The 10180-nt window shown below is 31.3% G+C and overlaps 1 pseudogene; it reads right to left on the reverse strand.

The window, feature by feature from the left end:
* Nucleotides 1-8903: 8903 nt before the first annotated feature.
* Nucleotides 8904-9935, reverse strand: LOC129301819 (14 kDa proline-rich protein DC2.15-like; annotated as a pseudogene).
* Nucleotides 9936-10180: the final 245 nt, after the last annotated feature.

A 10180-nucleotide genomic window follows, 5' to 3' on the forward strand; every position in this document is an offset into this window, starting at 1 on the left:
TATAAGACCATTCTTTTTTATTATAAAATTTTTAAACAATGAAAAATTTTATTTTATTCTACTCTAACTTCCACTCTGTTCCATTTCATTTATGAGTTATGACCATTCTTTTTATTCAATTATAAACTCCAAAATGCACTGGGGAATCTTTACTACGTAAGTAATCGTAAAAGATGTTCTTGTGTTCTGAGTGAATGGAATCAGTATAGTTATTTATTACAAAAACGTGCCATGATTTTTAAATTTACGTGGCTGCATTTGAATCATTGCTACGTTTCATTATTGTTTTGAAGAAGTGAATGCTGTATATTTTCGTTAATTTTATTTTTTTTAAGAAAGAGGCAATTTTAAGTTCTGGAAAAAAAATAATAGAATGAAAAAAAATTAAAAAAGGAACAAATTCATAAAAATTCATGGATCTTAATTTTAGAGAATTTTCTTTCAAATGATAAATATAAGAGATGTAGTGGATTGAGTTCTGTCAAATAATACATTTAACAACAAAACAAATCCTTTAGCTAGCATTCAAGGAAATAAGATATAGGGAGAAGAAGATAAGAGGATGAGAGGGTTTCTTATATATTATTATCTTTTACTATACAAATAATGTCATATTCATAGGCATGACCTTGTACTACGGGTTACACAAATGATAATAGCAAATAAAGGATAATTAACACACTTATGATGGTGAAAGTTTAATGGAAGAAGAGGTAAGAAAGATTGGCATCATACTTTTAATGTTCATAGCAGCATTTGCATGTGAAATTGGAGTATTTCTTGTTAGCCATTTTAAACTAGACGAATTTTGATCAAGGTAGGGTGATGGGGAAGCAAGTGCTAAATATTCAAGCTTGCAACATAATGCATGTCTCCTTATATTACATATAATATAAATATAAAAAGTCCTTGGCTTAGAAAAGGAAAAATAAGGAATGCATAACTGAAAAATATTTTTAAGGGAAAATAAATAAAAAATAATAATATCTGGCAGAAAATAGAAAACTTAAACAAAAATTTGTCCATATGCATATACCAAACATATATATTTCATGGCATTATGGTATTCAGAAAAGAAACCAGAATCCCAAGAAGTTCAGGTCAGAAACAATCACAAAACAAGTGTGTGAACTGTAATGTGTCGTTGGGGCTGGGCTATGGGCTTTATAAAGGACGCCGGACGCCACTTATTCTATCATTTTGGGCTGATCGCCAGCCCAATTTACTAGTCAGAACATCTATCCATTTTGTCTTGGACATAACAATTACATCCAGTGTTCACAATCACGCCTGGCCCCGATCCTCTATGAACAATCATCTTACTTTGACCAAATTATCACTTACCTAAGTTATATTCCATTCTTCCCATGAAGTTTTGCAACTTTTCTTCTTTAGGTTGCAAGGAAAGAAAGTTCATGATTCTATTTCAACAAAAACCTAGTTCAGATTAAAAAAATGCTATTCAGAATAAATCGTGGTTTTGCATTTGTTTCATGAAGAGAATAGTAAATAAACCTTAACGTATTAGAATTCATTCTCTATCTCTTTGCCTTTTGCTTTAAAAAAAAATCCTAGTTATTTTGATGTTACTTTAAAAAAAAAAAACAAATAACTATTGTAGCATTCCTCCTTTGAGAAGCAATAAAAGAAAACTCATGAACGAGTATTCTTAAAACTATAATTTGGACGAAGTCAGGGCCACACATGTACTGCATGAAGAGGATCGCACGACCTTAGCTTGCCATGCGAGCCTTCGTATATGAGAGCGTGTAGTCTTCTCCCTTTTCTGAACCTCTTATTTTGACAAGGTGCTATGGTCTGTTTCACACTAGCTCCTGCGTCCTGAATTCGCCTGCCTTTTCTTCGTCGCACATTTTACAAAGCAAACAAAATTTAAAAAACGGAACGTTAATCATTAGATATTGGATAACTATTGCGAAAACAAAAAATTGTTAGGAGAAAAGTTAGAGTGCGCCTGCAGGACTGTGCGAAAAGATTTAAGTGGATACGTTGGCCAATTACTGCCTTGCGTTGCCTATATGAAACTTTCTCTAGATTATTTTCTCATTGTGTTCTTTTTTTCTTAACTTCTTAGTCCATTTATAAATTAATTGTTATAATAATGAATAAAATCTTTTAAAAATTTGAAAGCTACTCCCTCAACTATCCCACTTTATAAGATATTTTTTATGAAATTATGTATATGTCAATAAAGTTCATTAATTGTACTCATTCTAGTCTCTCTTATTTAAGGTGCATTCTAAAAAGATTTTTTGTCCTTTAATATAAAATATTTGATGGGATATTAATCATGTTTTTTCAATAGTATCCCTGTGTAAAGTCATTATTTGTGAGAGAAAATGCAATGCAAATTCAATTTTTTATTTAAATAGGATAAAATTAAAATTTTATTTCATTTATCCTTATTTCCAATAAGATATTTAGAGGGGCCTTAGGGATTAGGGACCAATGATAAAATTAAAAGTTTATTTTATTTATCCTTGTTTCCAATAAGATATTTAGAGGTGCCCTAGGGATTAGGGACCAATCACTAAAGGGAGTACTTTATAATCTTATCTTTTTAAAATAAAAATATAAATTTTTTAAAATATCTTTCATTTAATATAATCTTATTTGTAAAACATTTAATAAAGAGAGAAAATATAATAAGGAGGGAGAGGGCAATATTGAAATTTAGGAATAAGTATAATTAATGAAACATTATTTTTGTTAAAATACTCCATTTGAACCATAATATAGGATATTGATAGCTAAATCATTGTTCAAAAAAGTCTGTCAAAACCTTAATTTTTTTAAAAAAATTATATTTTTTTCAGTTGTGCTCTCATTAAATATCTTATATAAGTGTCTTGATAATAACAATTAAAATTCTAATGTATTATTTTTTTCAAAAAGAGTTATAAATGAAATAGGTATATAGTTGAAAAATAATTATAAAAATTACTCAATACCTTATATTTTAAACCAAACAATGCTCCTAGAGGATGTCTTGTATTGTGATACAGAGAGAGTATCTTATATTTTGGTACACCAAGTTATTTAAAAAATGTCTTATAAACTAGGAATGAGGAAGTAATACTATTTATCTCATGCATTAAAAAAAAATTCAATTAATGTTGATGGATGGGAGTTGAAGTGCTTGTTGAAAGAGGCAGAGAGTTGAAGGGGAACGAGGCACGAAAACTGAGCTGAGAGAAACGAGAGAGAGACAGGGAAGAATGTAATGAGTCATTTCTGGCAGTGGTCCAAGTCCAACAAAATACTAAACCATGATTTGTTTGATGAGACGAATTCGTTTTGGAACGAATGCCACATCCCCTTGCCAATGGCGTCCTGCACCCAAGAATCTCATCCAACCTCATCTCGCCCTCCCTCTCACATCTGACACTTCTCCGCTGGATTCCACTCTTTTACTGCCCATCTTTCATTTCTGAATAAATAAGAAACCAATTATCTTCCAAAAGTTGTCAGCTTTTCAAGCAAATGATCATGACCATATATGGAAGAAGATGTGCTTTTATAAACTCCAAGCATTCGCTGCGAGGCTAAATAAGACTGGGATATGACACTGTAAAATTCTGTAATGAATACAAATATCACACACACGGTTCTCGCTTTATCCTTATCGTTTCAGTATGGCAAGAGATATTCAGTCTGTCGGTCTTCCCTTGTTGACGACAGGCCCATTTACCAGCAACCTCCAAAAACACGACACACGCACAGCTTTGGTTTCCATTTATTGTTCTGTAAAAACCAAACAAGACTTCTGATTCGAGGATTGCGATCCTGATAAGAAGCCAGTTACAGGACGGAGACCACATGTGTGTGTTGGAGTTGTCATGCACTTGAGCCCCACGTTCCTCGCATCGATCCCGCAAGTGCTACCCTGCCCTGTCATCACTAGCTAGCAGCCTGCCATTATAGAAAAATGAAACCATATGCATTTGTGCGCTCTTCTGGAGGGATGGCCCTGTGTTTCTTCTCTGGACCATTGCAAGTATTCTCCATCTTTCTTTATAGTCTATAAGGCAAAAAAAAAAAAAACAAAAACAAAAAAAGAAAAGAAAAGAAAAGAAAACCTCCTCTCGATGAGCAAGTCATTCAAACACAAAAGTTTTATTATGTTATTTAATTAGAAGAGCCAGAAAGAGAGAAGTCGATGGCGAAGAGGAGAGTATCGACCTGAGCCTGCTTGTACGTACGTGGGCGTTGACGACGAAGGTAAATTACTCACAACGGGGACAATTCAATTTCAAGGATGCCTTCCATAAGAAAACAAACATTCAAATTCAGAGAACAAACACAGAGAGTTCATGTAATATGTATAACCAAAAAATATTTCGCTTGATTAGATGATATAGCTGCCACCGGAGCAAACTAGGTTCTCTAATCTGCATCTTAATGTATGTGCTGTGATCTTTGCAAGATGAAAGAGTGAATGGTACAGAAGACAAAGAGCCTTGAATATATAATTCAGGTGACCGAAAACTAAAATTGCGAAGATTGTACGAGAAAGACGAGTAGATGCTTGAAGTGTGAAACGATAATCAGAGACGATACAGATCATCCCGGTGATTTTCCACAGGATTCTTGAACTGTGTTCGCGAGAATTCAGTTGCGGAATCCATAAGCGTTGCAAATTACAGTTCAAGAAAGCCGTGGAAGATCACAGGGAAGACCATTCAAGAAGATGCGCAATCACTCTGAACAGAAAAACTCATCTTCTAAGCCCACCCGCCTTGTGAGAGAACTGGGGAGTGAAAGCGAGGTGAGCAATGGGGGTTCTGTGTGAACTGCTGATTACAGCGCACTATCAAGGTTGCTTGCTCATGTATATATAGTCCAAAGGTCTAGATGTTGCGACCTTAATGGTGATGATAGGTGGGGCTAGGATCCTGTTTTCCGAGATGCTAACCAAAATTATAAATAAAATATGCCCCTTTCACTGACAAAATATAAAATATTTTTAATTAAATTTTATCTCTTAATAAAATAATTATCTATTTTTAAACTAATATTATCTTTTTATATTTATTCTTATTAAACACTTTACAATAAATATAAAGTCATTATCAATAGAGATATTTTTAGAAAAAAGATAATGATTAAATCTCAAAAGATTAAAAATATTTTATATTTTTTAATATCTAACTTTTAAAAAAATATCTTATGTTTTTTAACGGAGGGAATACCTGATATTTTTTAATAATTATTTTATCTATCTATCTATCTATTTACTTTTTAATGATTTGTAAGGCCCGGAGATAATAAAGGCTCTCTATTATCTCAATTAATCTATCCACTAATTATTTTTAACATTTGAATGTTAGTAAAAACATTTTTTAAGGAAATAGTACACACGCATGAATGGAGAAAGGGTAGAAAAATAAGTGCGGCATCCTTGACAATTAACATTGAGTACATTAACATTTGTTTCCATTATTAATTACTTAATAGAGAGTCTTTTTTTTAAAAAAATTACAGACACTGTTAAAAATATGTATAATTGAATTTTTTTAATAAATACTTTCATTGTTAATCAATGAGAGAAAAAAGTTTACATAATTAAATTTATGTTACTTTTTTTTTTGTAAGAAAATTTTTGTTACTTTTAATAGCCATTTTGAACGAATTTAAAAGTTAGATTAAACTGCTTCTAACCATTTTTCTAATAAGTATTTTATGAGATACTTGCTTAAAATTTATATTTAAAACATGAGGTAGCAAAACATCCTTTTTAAAAGAAAAGGGCAGTCACGTGTATTACCCAAAAAAAAAAAAAGGTAGTCACGTGAAAATGAAGACAAGAGGCAGTTTAAATTTTAGAGTCAAACTTTAACGTGTTTCCAACTAAATAGTGTACTGGCAAAAAAAAAAAAGTAAAAATAGTAATAATAATAATGGAAACGGACAGCGCAGTTCAAGGGCGGTGTTCGAATAAAGTACTAATAAACTGTCAAATATATGACGTGTTTCTAACAATCTTAACAGAATTCTCCATTTCGAGACAAAAACAATCAGGTGACACATCATGGGTGACGAAAAGAAAACAAGGGAAATGATTAGTGGTGTTTACAAAACGAGACGGCGTTGAGACACACTCATCTTGTGTTCTTGTCCCAAAAAATATCAAAATTAAATTTTTATTTTCTATCTTGTTTTATTTTAAAAGTCATTATGTCTTGTTAGTAATTGAGATTGGATCAAAATGAGAACGGAATGTTCTACCTTTTTGATAAATCAAATAATATCAAAAAAAGATATAAATAATAACATTCATTAAAATTTTAAATCATATAACTTATTAAATTTAAAATCAACGTAACACAAGTATATAAATCACAATAATTTAAAATTATTTATTAAATTACATTAATCAAAACTACACATTATGATAGTAATTACAAGCGATCTTTAGATTATAAGAACACCAATAATAATTAAGTCAAGCACAATATCAAATTCATTAATTTTCTGCTTTAGTTGAGATGTGCTAAGCTAATTACTCTTTTAAAAATAAAATAAGAAATATAATATAAATAAAAAATTATTAAATAGATACATATAAAAATAAATTATATTAATATAATTAATATATTCTAAAGAAAGATATTGCCCTATTTACTCTATGTCATTAAAATTATTAATATAAAAAATTTTAATTTTATATAAGAATTGCAAGTATTAAAGTTATAATTGATATAATTAATATAAATATAAATTATATTAATATAATTAATATATTTAATATATATTTTTAAAATAAAAAATAATATATATATATATATATATATAAATTTTAGGATGAGATGGGACGTGGTGTCCTGATAATAATCTCATATCCCATCTCATCCCGAACACCTTTCCTATCATGTCCTGTAAAATTTTGTCTCGATTGTTTTTGAGTCAAGACGAGACTCATCCCAATATGATCAGGATGATATCGAGCCAATCGAGATGGGTGCAAGCTAAATTTCCCTATGAATAACAATAAAATCCTATGACAAGTAATCTATACTATTAAATTGATAAAAAAATTTAAAACATAAATTACAAATATTAATTTAAACAATTATAAATAATGAAATTTATATTTAAAATTTAAATATTTTTTAATTAAAAATATTGAATTTGTAGGCCAATTTGTTTCAGCTTTTTTTAATGAGAAAATTACCTACTTTCTTAAAATATATTTTTTAGTTTTATGATTTTTATTTAAATTTTTGAAAATAATTCAAGTATAAAAAATCAAATATATGATTATTTTAAGAATTTATTTTAAGAAATTTTTGAAAATAATATGGTAGAAGAGAGAGAATATTTAAAAAAAATATGGTGCAAGAAAATAAAATAGAATTTTAAAACAATTAAATTATAATTCATTTTTATAAAAAAAATGATTTTTTTTAGTATTATAACCAAACATAAAATCATATATGCCTTTTATAAAATCTCTATAAAAATATTTTTTTGTAAAATCTTTAAATTATATAAAAATTACTTTTTTTAATCTTAAACAAACGATAACTGCTTAAATCAGTATTGACAATTAATTTTTTTAAAAAAATTTGTTAAAGCCCTAACTCATAAATTTATTGTTTTGGACTTAAATGTCATTCTATTTTTTTTTAAAAAAAAGGAATTGCTCTCAAGTCCCTGCAGACGGTTTCATTATTCTAAAGTTCCTTGTCATAGTGAAATTACACAACAGCCCCGTAGTCTTTGATATGTAGTAAATAAGTTTTAAAAGCTAACAACCGAAAAAAAAAAAAGGTTTTAAAAGTTTATTTGCCAAAATGCCTTCAATTTATATAAAAAAGGAAACAAAAAATTGTCTCCGTCCTCCATATGGAGCTTGCTATCAGCGCCAGCCACTGAACCTTAGTCGCTGACTCGCCGGCTATCAAAGAGCTATAGTATCAGCGACAAATGAAATGTTCTCAAAGTAATTAAGGTGGGAGACTTACTTAAACTGGCGAACGTATGATTTCTTGGTTCACCATGTTTATGTTCACTAATGAATTTCATTACTGCATTACACAAAAAATATTACACACACACACACAAAAACAAATTCACTAGTCTCCAAAGTCATCAACAAAAGTTGTAAACTTTTAGAGAGATAGCTGTGAATTTTAAAATAATACTTATAACCTTGTTGTAAACTTGTTATGATATAGTCATAAATTTGCTACAATAACATTCGTTATCAGCTTTAATAGGATAGCTGTCAACGGAATTTTTAAGTTGCCCAAAACAATTTTTTCTTTTTTAGTGGGTTATGAAAGGCAAATGATACATATACATCATCCCAATCAGGTTTGCTCAATACACAAGATGTGTTTTTAATTATTTGATAAATTAATTGCACTGATTAACTGATATTCTTTAATTATTAATTTATATTAACCTTATTAATCTAATTAACATGATCTGATTTTTTAAAAACTAAACTGAAACAAAAGCGAGTCACATTATGCCAAACAAACACGTGATTTTTTATTGGGAAAAGCTTCTGTGCACAGATTAGTGTTCTAAATATATGAATAGAAATCACTATCAAATTATAATATGTCCATTAGAGTATGTATTCTCGATACTAATATATATAAATATATGTGCTATATGTACTTACTTTTCTATTTACTTACTGTCAAAAGAACTAATTGAAAGCTTGTTTCCTTACTTGTAAGTTGCGTGGTATCGTCTTCCAAATCTAATAGATATATATATCGACATGGCGCTGCACCCAGAAAATACGACCCAATCTTGCCGTTACTAGCTAGTATGTGTGTTGAAGCAGTATTAAAAAAGATTTCAAGGCCCTCTACAATGACGACGACGACGACGACGACGATTTTAAGGCCTACTGACGAAACAGATAAAAAGACATAAATATCATATTCAGCTAGAAATCACGAGGATGATACAAATCAAGGCAAACAGGCTTGCCCGATGGTTAACGAACGTAAGACAAACAATAAGAAACCTTCACAAACAGCAACAACCAGAGTATACTCGGACACACAGAGTACTGACACTGATCATACACACACAAACGAAGTTCAGAGATTTTTTTTTAAGCGTGAAAATGATTATTTTAAATAAATTCTTATCACATAACAAATCGATGTGAAGCATTTAAATTTCACATTCATTGAAGACAATGATTTTTAACAAAATTTAGTCATTCATATTGATCAATTAATATGCAAATGACCAAAATTTACTCAAGTCTTCATTTTCACGCTTAAAAATGTGAGAAGTGGCACTTCCGAGTGAGTTCATAATCAAAACACAACATCAAACAGTACTATCTATATATATATATATATAGGACAAAACAATTGACCTACTCTTCATTCTATTCTAAGGGCATTGGAAACCAGGAGGAACAGTTTTCTGACAAGCACTAAGGATTAAGCTAAGAGCGACGGGCACATTCAAGTTGATCCCAAGCACGTTGGCCTTAATTGCGGTGCACAGACATAGTGCTGCCTCCAAGTCCACCAAGCCATCAAGCAATGCACAACATTTCGCCGACAAAGGAGTTCCCACAACAATGTTAACCAGCCCCAGAACGTCCGCACACACCGACAGCTTCAGCGTATCCTTCGGGCAATGCTCCATCCCCGGCGCCGGCGGTGTAGGACAAGGCTTTGGGGTCGGCGGAGTGGGCTTCGGTGGGTAGGCTTCGGGGTCGGCGGAGTGGGCATGGGAGTCGGAGGATTGGGCTTCGGGGTCGGTGGAGTCACCGGCTTTGGGGTGGGCGGACAGGGACTGGGATGGCCGTGGGCATGGGTGAATGTTGAGTGGGCGAGGAGAGAGAGAAGGAAAATGATTGCGCAGAGCTTGCGGGAAGCCATTGTTGTTGGGAACAGGGACAATGGTTTGGTTTGAATTATGGAAAGAAGAATGGCGAAGGTGGTCCGTTTATAATGACAAAATATTAGGTTAATGATATGGGAATCTGATTTGAGTGGAAGAGAGCGAAGGACGTGATAACTGATAACGTTCCAGTTGGAGTTTTTTGTACGCTTCTGAAATCAAGAAATACCAGGCCCCCTCGTCTTTTTCCATTGCTCATTATATCCCTCCCTCGCCGACTCCGATATTTCTTCACCTCTTCTTGATCATACTTTTACAACACCCAAAAAAA

Source organism: Prosopis cineraria, unplaced genomic scaffold, assembly GCF_029017545.1.
Source record: "Prosopis cineraria cultivar Desert tree isolate PC_DT_omini unplaced genomic scaffold, ASM2901754v1 PC2, whole genome shotgun sequence".
Taxonomy (NCBI): Eukaryota; Viridiplantae; Streptophyta; class Magnoliopsida; order Fabales; family Fabaceae; genus Prosopis; species Prosopis cineraria.